Source organism: Rhinoderma darwinii, chromosome 2 (genome assembly GCF_050947455.1).
Source record: "Rhinoderma darwinii isolate aRhiDar2 chromosome 2, aRhiDar2.hap1, whole genome shotgun sequence".
Classification (NCBI taxonomy): Eukaryota; Metazoa; Chordata; class Amphibia; order Anura; family Rhinodermatidae; genus Rhinoderma; species Rhinoderma darwinii.
The window spans coordinates 392,139,601-392,152,584 of NC_134688.1; positions in this window are offsets into that span (position 1 = coordinate 392,139,601).

The window sequence follows — 12,984 nt, forward strand, 5'->3', positions numbered from 1 at the left end:
GGAGAAGCTCTCGTACGAGTGCTGCGGCCCCTTCAAAACAGCTAATTGGCTAGTCCCGGGAGTCAGACCCCGCCAGTCAGGGCTAACCTTACCTTCCTCTTCGGCCGCGGCGGGAGTTCTGTAGTCTCGATGCTGTGCGCGGCGGCATAGCGCTGTGACGTCATGCGCTGCGCACAGCGCTTGACGTCAGGACCTCCGCTGCGATCCGGAACCAGGAAGGTAAGTAAAGTATGTTACTATAGTAACAGGGGCCCGCGGCCCGAGTTACTATAGTAACTTTTTATTGATGTGGTGCGGGGGGCCGTGGGCCCCCCTGGCTTCTGGGCCCGGTCGCAATTGCGACCGCTGCGACCCCTATAGCTACGCCAGTGGTGCCGACGGTCATTTTTTTTACGCGCCGCTGTCAAAAGGCGGCGCGTAAAAAAGACGCCCGCGTCAAAGAAGTGCCTGTCACTTCTTCAGACGTAAATGGAGCCGTTTTCCATTGACTCCATGGAAAAACAGCTCCAATTACATCCGTAATGGACGCAGCGAAAAACGTCTGCACATGCCATTACGTCTGAAATTCCGGAGCTGTTTTCTCCTGAAAACAGCACCGTAATTTCAGCTGTAACGGACGCTGCCATGTGAACATACCCTCAGGGCTTAAAATGTCAGGGGAAATAGCCCCAATACATATGTGTCCGCCCCCAAAAAAATGTGTGTATAGGAGACAGCATAGCATATCTATAGCACTACGACCCTATAAACTATGGATAGGATTAGATACATTGGCTCAGCAGACAGTATCACACATGATAGGATTGGATACAGTGGCTGAGCAGACAGTATCACACATGATAGGATTAGATACACAGCTCAGCAGAGAGTATCACACATGATTGGATTAGATACACAGCTCAGCAGACAGTATCACACATGATAGGATTAGATACAGTGGCTGAGCAGACATTATCACACATGATAGGATTAGATAGAGTCGCTGAGCAGACAGTATCACACATGATAGGATTAGATACAGTGACTCAGCAGACAGTATCACACATGATTGGATTAGATACACAGCTCAGCAGACAGTATCACACATGATAGGATTAGATACAGTGGCTGATCAGACAATGTCACACATGATAGGATTAGATACACAGCTCAGCAGACAGTATCACACATGATATGATTAGATACAGTGGCTCAGCAGACAGTATCACACATGATAGGATTAGATGCAGTGGCCCAGCAGACAGTATCACACATGATAGGATTAGATACAGTGGCTGAGCAGACAGTATCACACATGATAGGATTAGATACACAGCTCAGCAGACAGTATCAGACATGATAGGATTAGATACAGTGACTCAGCAGACAGTATCACACATGATAGGATTAGATACACAGCTCAGCAGACAGTATCACACATGATAGGATTAGATACAGTGGCTGAGCAGACAGTATCACACATGATAGGATTAGATGCAGTGGCCCAGCAGACAGTATCACACATGATAGAATTAGATACAATGACTCAGCAGACAGTATCACACATGATAGGATTAGATACAGTGGCTGAGCAGACAGTATCACACATGATTGGATTAGATACAGTGGCTCGGAAGGCAGTATCACACATGATAGGATTAGATACAGCGGCTCAGTAGACAGTATCACACATGATAGGATTAGATATAGTGGCTGAGCAGACAGTATCACACATGGTCGGATTAGATACAGTGGCTCGGAAGGCAGTATCACACATGATAGGATTAGAGATAGGGCCCAGCAGACAGTATCACACATGATAGGATTAGATACAGCGGCTCAGCAGACAGTATCACACATGATAGGATTAGATACAGTGGCTCAGCAGACAGTATCACACATGATAGGATTAGATACAGCGGCTCAGCAGACAGTATCACACATGATAGGATTAGATACAGTGGCTCAGCAGACAGTATCACACATGATAGGATTAGATACAGTGGCTGAGCAGACAGTATCACACATGATAGGATTAGATGCAGTGGCCCAGCAGACAGTATCACACATGATAGGATTAGATACAATGACTCAGCAGACAGTATCACACATTATAGTATTAGATATGTTGTCTCAGCAGACAGTATCACACATGATAGGATTAGATACAGTGGCTCAGAAGGCAGTATCACACATGATAGGATTAGATACAGTGGCTCAGCAGACAGTATCACACATGATAGGATTAGATGCAGTGGCTCAGCAGACAGTATCACACATGATTGGATTAGATACAGGGCCCAGCAGACAGTATCACACATGTTAGGATTAGATACAGGACTAAGCTCGCTGACATTGCGGCTCCAGCGCTGGACCCAGGAAAGGTAAGAATAATAATTTTGCTTCTTTATGTTTTAATGATTATTTTTGTGCGTTTGTGTTTTTTTACAGGTTCGGTTGTTGGACTTCGGATTCGAGGACTTCAATGACGGCGTTTTTTTTATTCTCAATAAAATGGTTAATGAGGGTTGTGTTTTTTTATTTCAATAAAATATTTTTTCTATGTGCTTGTATCTTTTTAAACTTTATTATCACCGCCTTAGTAATGGCCGCTGGCTGATTGGCAACCTCCATTACTAAGGCGGGGCTTAATGTTAGCCGGTGCAAAGGCTAACACTAACCCCCATTATTACCCCGGTACCCACCGCCACCATGGGTACTGGGAAGAGCCGAGTACGAACCAGTACCCGTCCATCTGTAGTGACGGGCAGACACCGGGGCGGCCGCAGGCTGGTAGTATTAGGCTGGGGAAGGCCAAAAACAGTGGCACCTACCACCCTGGTAATGCTGTCTGCTGCTGCTGTGTTGTATCTGGCTGGTTATGAAAATTGGGGGGGACCCGACATCGTTCTTTTCAATTATTTTTTATTTTTTTAAATGACGTGGGGTCCCCCCCCATTTTTCATAACCAGCCAGATACAATAAGGCAGCAGCAGCCTAGCATTACCAGGGTGGGAAGGGCCACTGTATCTGGCCTTTCCCCTCCTGATAATACCAGCCTGCAGCCACCCCAGTGCCCGGCCATCACTACAGATGGTCAAGTACTGGATGGTACCCGGCTCTTCCCAGCACCCCTGGTGGCGGTGGGTACCGGGGTAATAAAGGGGGTTAGTGTTAGCCTCTGCACCGGCTAACACTAAGCCCCGCCTTAGCAATGGATGCTGTCAATCCATTACTAAGGCGGTAGTAATATAGTTTAAAAAAAAACACAAAGACATAGAAAAAATATTTTATTGAAATAAAAAAAAAACGCCCACACAACCCTCATTAACCATTTTATTGATAATAAAAAAAAAAGCCGTCATCGAAGTAGTCCTGGAATCCGACGTAGTCCAACGACCGAACCTGTAAGAAAACACACAAGAAAAACGATTAGTAACACATGTGTTAGACTTAGATACAGGGCCCATGTGTGATACTGTCTGTGGGACCCTGTATCTAAGCCTACCACAACATAGGCTTAGATACAGGGTCCAGCAGTCAGTAATCTTATACAGCATAAGATTACTGTGTGCTGGGGCCCTGTATCTTTAACCTACAGTGTGGTAGGCTTATATACAGGGTCCCACAGACAGGATCACGCATGGGCCATGTATCTAAGCCTACCATGTGATTGGCTTAGATACAGGGCCCAGCAGACAGCATCACACAATCTGTGATCCTGTCTCATGGGCCCCCTAAGCCTACCACAGGATAGGCCATCAATAGCTGATGTGTCTCCCGGGACCCGCCAATCAGCTGTTTTGAAGGGGCCGCAGCACTCGTACGATAGCTGCTTCCCTTCATTTCACTACTCGCTCACACTGTGAATCGCCGATTCACATTGTGACCGGAATGAAGTGGCCGGAATGAAGGGGAGCAGCTCTCGTACGAGTGCTGCGGCCCCTTCAAAACAGCTGATTGGCGGGCCCCGGGAGTCGGAGCCCGCCAGTCAGGGCTAATCTTACCTTCCTCTCCAGCCGCGGCGGTAGTTCTGTCGTTTCGATGCTGTGCGCGGCGCATAGCGCTGTGACGTCATGCGCTGTGCACAGCGCTTGACGTCAGGACCTCCGCTGCGATCCGGAACCAGGAAGGTAAGTAAAGTCTGTTACTATAGTAACAGGGGCCCGAGGCCCGAGTTACTATAGTAACTTTTTATTGATGTGGTGCGGGGGGCTGTGGGCCCCCTTGGCTTCGGGGCCCGGTCGCAATTGCGACCCCTGCGACCCCTATAGCTACGCCAGTGATTACAGTACAGGACAGTTGTCCCTCAGCGAGGCAGGGACTCCTAGTGTCGTGCATAACCATGATGCTAGGAGCCCGGCTCCCTGCAGTGTTTTCGGTCCGGGACTTGCTGCCGAAATACGTTCTGTTCTTTACGGACTGAACATGCTCGTGTGAATCCAGCCTCAGGCTATGTTCACACGGGGTATTTTGCCGAGTTTTTTGACACGGAAACCGCGTCACAAAACTCGGCAGAAACGGCCCGAGAACGCCTCCCATTAATTTCAATGGGAGGCATCGGCGTCTTTTTCCCGCGAGCAGTAAAACTGCCTCGCGGGAAAAAGAAGCGACATGCCCTATCTTCGGGCGCTTCCGCCTCCGACCTCCCATTGACTTCAATGGGAGGCAGGAGAAAGCGTATTTCTCGCTGTTTTATGCCCGCGGCGCTCAATGGCCGCGGGCGAAAAACGGCGCGATAATTGCCGCGAAAATCGGCGTGCAGGGAGAGGAATATCTGCCTCAAAGTTCCAAACTGAATTTTGAGGCAGATATTCCTCCCCCAAAATACTCCGTGTGAACATAGCCTTAGAGGTGCACTGATGCCGGCCCCCTCTGTAATGGAGCATTGTGGCAGGCTTTATTATAGGGGACTGTGTCTGGAACTGCAATAGGAGAGCACTGCGGCACCGAAAAATGTAACAAGATCTTATTTTGTTTCTCTTTTCCATCTCCAAACAGGATTTTTAAGGCCTAGTTCACACAGGCAATAAAAAAAATCTAACTAAGGGTAAGTTCACACGCCTTAACAAATTACGTCTGAAATTACGGCGCTGTTTTCAGGCGAAAACAGCTCCTGAATTTCAGATGTTTTTGCAAGTACTCACGTTTTTAGCGGCGTCCATTACGGACGTAATTGGAGCTGTTTTTCAATGGAGTCAATGAAAAACGGCTCCAAAAACGTCCAAAGAAGTGACATGCACTTCTTTGACGCGGGCGTCTTTTTACGCGCCGTCTTTTGACAGCGACGTGTAAAATTACACCTCCTCTGAACAGAACATCGTAAAACCCATTGCAAGCAATGGGCAGATGTTTGTAGGCGTAATGGAGCCGTTTTTTCAGGCGTAATTCCAGGCGTAAAATGCCCGAATTACGTCTGAAAACAGGCCGTGTGAACATACCCTAAGGCTACATTCAGACGCAGCGTTTTTCCTACTTTTCTTGTCCCTCAGTGTGCGTTGCGGATGGCATCAGTGTGCATGTAGCATGCGTTTTCACATCCATGCAAGCACTTTTTTTTTATTTCTTTATTTCTCTGAATTTCTTTGTAACTGATGCGTGAAACACTGGTAGCAAACAGATATCGTCCGTGTGCTGTCTGTGGTTTTTACGCACCCATAGACTTCAATGGGCGACTAGATCAGCAAAAAGGCACCAATATAGGACATGCAGTGAGTTTCACGCAACGGACACTCGCTGGGTGAAAACTCACGCAGTCTGAATAGCCCTATTGAAATGAATGGGTCCGTGTGCTGTGAGTTATTTCAGGAATTTTGAGGCAAATTTTGAACTGCCAGCGTTGTTTTAACGCTTTTTTTCTCCACGTTTTTTGCAGCGTTTTATTTTCACCCATGGCCGCTGAATCGAATGCAAGGATCGCAGGCAAAAAACTGTTTTTTTCTGCCTCCAATTTAATTCAATGGGAGGTCAAGGGCAGAAACCGCTCAAAGAAAGAGCATGCCGGGTTTTTTTCCGCAAGCGGCCAGAAACCGCCAAGGAAAAAAAAGCAGCTCTGCCTCCCATTGAAATCAATGGTTGGACAATTTGCCAACTTTCTACATTGGTGAAAGGTTTAGAAGTTCATACCTAATATTTTTGGTGGTCTAGGGTGGCTAAGAGGTTAACAGTTATATCCATGGTGCTGTAAGGTGGTTATAAATGTATATCTAATATCCCTTGAGGAGTAGGGTGGTTTAGTGGATCCAGAGCTCCTGCTTCCCTTCACATAAGCATCAAGTTAATTGATAAATATCTGTCTCCCTGCAGCCACCCTCAGGCAACAGATGATTTCTCCTCAACAGCTCAGAGCAGGTTTCTGCGTACGAGAAACGAGCCATGTGAAGGAGGACGGTACCCACCACTCAGGACTCAAAGCAGTGGCATTACTTACTTACAGAAGCGGCATAGCAATAATAGCCAAATCAACAATGTAATATGGGGGAAGTTCAACAATTGTGTTCACAATAATGACTTATCTCGTCTTAGCTAGGGGCTACTTGGCTTAGAAATATTCACAAAGCTTGCTTTCGACTAACTGTTATAAGATTTCCTTTGTTCCTAACTTATAGCACAAATGAATTTAGGAATTTATGTAATTATTTATTTCTGCATTTACACAATATTTCTTATACAACCTGAGTGTTTTATGACCAAAAAAGGTGGCAGGTGCCAGATTTCCCCCTTGAGATACAATTAGCTTTTTAAGGCTCTGTTTACATATTTTCTAAAATGCAATAAAAAAAATTAATAAAAATTAAATAAAATTAAATATGGACTCTGATCGTCAACAAGGCCACTTTTTCTCTCAGGTTGTTCTGAGAAGTGAGGTCCAATAGCTACCAATCCGATTCCAGCTTTTATGAGTAGGTTAATTAAAGCAGTAATCTGATTGGTTGCTATGGCCAGCACTGAGTTTTATGCATGAAGCCCATTGCTTTTATATTGCAGACTGCAGGTGGTGCAAAGCTGTAGACATACATAGCAAGTACCAGATGATAAGAAATAATTATACATTTTATTTTACTTTTATCAAATTAAATTATATTTTCATTGGAATTGTATAAAATGAAGCATGTAGTAAATATTTATCATCATTATCTGGGTTTTTTTTGTGTCACTTTCAATCAAAGACAGCGCATGCTGGAATCGAAAACGTGGAAGTGAGATTACTTGACAGGTGACAGACTGAAATGTCAAAGCTGATACATTTTATTTATAGTACACACAGTTCATTCCTTCAGCATTTTGACTCATCTAATGTATGGCAACTGCGATAATTTTTCTAGTCATACATACATATACTCTTACTTAGTAAGTAATATCCAAGGCTACTTACTAAACAGTAAAAAACTAGCTAAAACTGACATGGAAAAGGACTTAGGAATTTTAGTTAGCAGCGCAGTTACCGCTAAGCAACCAGTGTCAGGCAGCTGCTGCCAAGGCAATTAAGACCATGCGGTGCATTAAAAGTGGCAAAGATGCACATGACAATAATATAATTCTACCACTTTATAAATCTCTGTCTCACATGGAATATTGTGTAATACAGTTTTGGGCAACAGTGCACAAGTAAGACATAGTAGAACTTGAGTGGGTTCAAAGGCGGGCAACCACAATAATAAATAGAATGGGTGGACTACAGTACCCAGAAAGATGATCAAAATTAGTGTTATTTAGCTTAGAAAAAATAAGGCTGAGTGGTGACCTAATAACTATGTATACATATATCAAAGGTCAATACAGAGATCTCTCTCATGATCTATTTATACCCAGGACTGTAAGGGCATGACCAGACGTGGCATATTTTTTCCAATCACAGTCCGCATCAATGCCGCACATAATCTGCGTTGCAGATTCTGTTGCGGCTCTGCCTAAAATGGGTATTAAATTGATGCAGACTAGCAGTTGCGTATTGAGGTGAAAGTACTTCCCTTCTCTCTATCAGTGCAGGATAGAGAGAAGGGACAGCCCTTTCCCTAGTAAAAGTAAAAGAAATTCATACTTACCCGGCCGCTGCCTTGGTGACGAGTCCCTCTTTTGACATCCAGCCCGACCTGCCTGGATGACGCGGCAGTCCATGTCACCGCTGCAGCCTGTGATTGGCTGCAGCCGTCACTTGGACTGAAACGTCATCCCGGGAGGCCGGACTGGAGGAAGAAGCAGGGAGTTCTCGGTAAGTAGGAACTTCTATTTTTTTTACAGGTTGATCTATATTGTGATCGGAAGTCACTGTCCAGGGTGCTGAAACAGTTACTGCCGATCGTTTAACTCTTTCAGCACCCTGGACAGTGACTATTTACTGACGTCGCCTAGCAACGCTCCCGTAATTACAGGTGCACACACGTAGTCACCCGTAATTACGGGAGCCCCATTGACTTCTATGGGCCTGCCCGTGCCGTAATTACGGCCCGTGATTACGGGCGTTTTTACGTTAGTGTGCATGGGGCTTCAGTCTAGCTGTAGGCCAGAATGAAGAAAGATCATGTTCGTAAAACAAATACGCTACGCAGCACACATAACATCTGCGGACTTCATTGTGGAATTTTGACTCTCCATTGAAGTCAATGGTGAAATTCCGCAATGAGTCCGCAACAAGTCCGCTACACGTCCGCAACAACCAGTGTATGCTGCGGAAACCAAATTCCGCACCGCAGCCTATGCTCCGCAGCGGAATTGTCCGCAACGTGTAAACGAACTTAATGAAAAGGTGTGGAAAGCTATGGAGAAACGTGTACGCTGCGGATTTCCACAGCAGACTGTCCGCAGCGGAATTCCAGAGCAATTCCGCCACGTCTGGTCATGCCCTAACTACAACAAGGGGACATCCTCTACGTATTATGCCTTGTTTTACGTCTGAAAATACGGCTCCAATACGTCGGCAAACATCTGCCCATTTGAATGGGTTTGCCGACGTACTGTGCAGACGACCTGTTATTTACGCGTCGTCGTTTGACAGCTGTCAAACGACGACGCGTAAAAATACAGCCTCGTCAAAAGAAGTGCAGGACACTTCTTTGGACGTTTTTGGAGCTGTTTTCTCATAGACTCCAATGAAAACAGCTCCAAAAACGGACGTAAAAAACGCCGCGAAAACGGCGCGAAAAACGCCGCGAAAAATGCGAGTTGGTAAAAAAACGTCTGAAAAGCAGGGTCTGTTTTCCCTTGAAAACAGCTCTGGATTTTCAGACGTTTTTGTAGACTACGTGTGAACATACCCTAAGATGAAAATGGGGTTTTGCTTAATATTTTGCCATCATCTGGATCAACATTGCAGGATAATAGGCTGAACTGGATGGACTAGTGACCTTTTTTAACCTTACCAACTACCGTATTTTTCGGACTATAAGACGCCGGTTTTAGCAAGGATAAATCTTGCTAAAAAGTCCCTGCATCTTATAGTCGGCAGTCAAGGGACCCGGCAGCGACAGGCCCCCTGACCGCTTCTTACTTAACCCCTTCCCGACCCATAATGTGCCGGCAAATCATGGAGTGGGGAGGGGATGATGTATGGAGCAGGCTCACGCGCTGAGCCCACTCCATACACTGCAGGTGTCAGCAGCTGACACGCTACTCTAATGGCCAGGAACAGCGATCCCACTGTTCCTGGTCGTTTAACTAGTTAAATGCCAGGATCAATAGCGACTGAGGCATTTATAGTGGTTTTCTCATGAAGGACATTTATGACATATTCACAGGATATGTCATAAATGTCGGATAGATCCAGGTCCCACCTCTGTGACCCGCATCTATCTCTAGAATGGGGCCCCATTCTATCTTACCTGGCTCCGCTGTCTTCCGGCCAATTCCTGGTTACATGGTCGAGTTTTCAGGAGTGTAAGAAAAAATTCAAAGTTAAAAAACAACAACCCTTTTCCCATTTTTCCTCAAGCACAATGTAAAAATAATACAAAAATTGGTATCGCTGAGTCTGTAAAAGTCTGAAACTATTACAATATATCATCATTTGACTCACACAGTGAACGGCGTAAAAAAAAACAATTTTTAAAACCCCAGAATCGTTGTCTTTTGCTCACCGCTAAAAAGAATGAAATAAAAAGTGATAAAAAAATTGTATGTACCAAAAACATGGTGCTAATAAAAACTACAGCTCGTCCCACAAAAAACAAGCCCTTACACCGCTCAGACGATGGAAAAATATACGTTATGGTTCTCAGAATGTGGTCAAACTATTTTTTTTAACCAATAGTTTTTTCTTTGTAAAATATTACATTTTTTTCCTATTTTCTGTTGTCTAAAACCTGGGTGTGTCTTATAGTCCGAAAAATACGGTATATACATCTATGTGTCATTTTGTGAAATTGTCCATTATGAAAATTGTGGTTTTATAATGTAGCTCCACTATGTCCAGTCTTGCAGTTTAAGAACATGAAACCACATAGCTAATAACAGACAAACAAACCTTACCTACTTCGGTCTAGGATGTTGTATAGAAATATTTTATTAACAGAGTCCACACTGAAACAGGTAAAGTTTTGCACACTAATCCTATCTGCATTTCTTTTCAACCCTTTAGAGCTCATGCACATGAGTTTTACTGAGCTGTACCACAGCACCCGTAGAAGTCTACTTTACCTCAGTCCGCTTCCAATTTCATATGGAGGAATACAGCCTTTTTTCTGTTGAATTCCGTATAGAGCTGATAGAAAAAAATGATGGCATTCTCCACCATATTTTCTAGCCCTAGATGCAATGTTTCATAATATGGTACTGTACGGAGGCACCATGTGGTAGCACACAGAGTGCCTCCATACAAGCTCTTTACTCACAGCTCTTCTGTATTTGAGAGCTCAATGGCGCAATGGTACAGTATGCTTAAATTCTATGTACACCTTTGAAAGGCAAATTATTATAATTTTTTTTTAATAAAAAGGTGTATCAGTGTGTTTGGTGCAACTTTACAAATACTTTTTATTAAAAAATTGTTTTACTTTTTTAGATACAGCTGCTCTGTATTCTCTATACAGAGCAGCTGTATCTAGCGCAATTCACTGAATCCGTCGGGCCCGTGGACCTGACGGGTTCAGTGATAGTGGGTCATGCGTGTCACTGACACGCAGAATCCACCTGTAAACTATCACATCTTAGATGTGATCAGTAACAGCTCAATCGCAGGACCCACTGTCACTAAACTTAGATGTGATAGTTTACAGGTGGACCTCTGTCACTGAAGCCGTCAGGTCCGCGGGACTGACAGATTCAGTTAATAGTGCTAGATACAGCTTCTGTGTATAGAGAATACAGAGCAGCTGTATCTAATAAAAAATAAAAAAAAGTATTTATAAAGTTGCAACAAACACACTGATACACCTTTTTATTTAAAAAAAAAACAAAAAAAAAAAAACTTGCCTTTCAAACGTGTACATAGCCTTTAAATCGTCCATTGGAAAACTATTATAAAATGCAGCAGCAAAATCAGAGCTCTCCAAGGTTCTGATGACTCTCCCACAGACCGCAGAAGAAATGCCTCCCGATCTGACCCCCTTAGACTTTTATCTTTGGGGTCATCTGAAGGCAATTGTCTAGGCTGTGAAGATACGAGATGTGCAGCAACTGAAACTACGGATACTGGAAGCCTGTGCTAGCATTTCTTCTGCGGTGTTGCTATCAGTGTGTGAAGAGTGGGAGAAGAGGGTTGCATTGACAATCCAACACAAAGGGCAGCACTTTGAACACATTTTATAAGTGGTCAGAAACTTGTAAATAACTCATGAAAGAATAAAGTAACGTTAAAACCAAGCACACTATTGTTTTTCTTGTGAAATTCTCGATAAGTTTGATGTGTCACATGACCCTCTTCCCATTGAAAAAACTAAAGTTGGATACAAAATGGCCGACTTCAAAATGGCCGCCATGGTCAACACCCAGCTTGAAAATTTCCCCCCTCCCATATACTAATGTGCCACAAACAGGAAGTTAATATCACCAACCATTCCCATTTTATTTAGGTGTATCCATATAAATGGCCCACCCTGTATATACAACTGTTGTTTTTTTTAAATTCTGAAATATATATGCAAAAACGGTCAGCAGGCAGAAGGCATGCAGCTCTGGCTTTACTGCAGTATCTTCCGACGGAGGTAAAATATTGCTATGAGATATGATGGGGAACGTTAAAGGGGCTTTCCGAGAACCATAGAAAATTCACTACATGGATAAAATGGTATACATTAAAAAAAGAACCTTTACTCACCTAATGCTGCTCCAATGCCAGGGCTCCAGTGGTCCCGCCACTCTTTGTTTGCCTGGCTGAAATGATGACGTGTACCGTTGAGGCCAGTGACTGGCTGCAGCAGTCACATAGAGGATGCTAGGAGCTCCCATAGGTTTGCTCTATAATTTACCAGATTTCTGGTGTAAATTATAGTATATTTATCAGGCTGATGTGGCCCGCCCCCTTCCGCAAAGCCTTGCCCACTTTTTTTTAAGGAGGACTTGTAAAAATGGAAAAGTCTCATAAAATTTGTGCAAAAAGCACTTTTTTATGCCAGTTTGAGTAAATAATAAATCCCCCCTCATTATGTTTGCCCTTGACCCATCTCATTTCATATAGGGCAACAGGAGAGCATGCTATGAAAGTGTTCTTCAGAATGTCCCTTTGGTCGTCTCTGTGTGTTTTTTGTTTGAATTTTTCACTGAATAGTTACTGGATTTATAGACAGAATGCAGATTTCTCGACCATGTATTAAATATGGGCAAAAAACTCATAATTTGACCTTTTCATGGCACAACAAATGTGCATCAGCTAATGACATGTTTTATAACAATAATTGGACTTGTCATATAATGCAGTGAATCATAAAACTTTAATGTCATTACTGTCATACTTCCTTGAGAAAAAAAATAACTTTTCAATTTAATATTATGTTTACACTGTAATTTGAAATGATTGTATAATGTGAGAGAATCCCTGTTAACATTGTACCTCCAGTTGCTTGTCCTATTAAC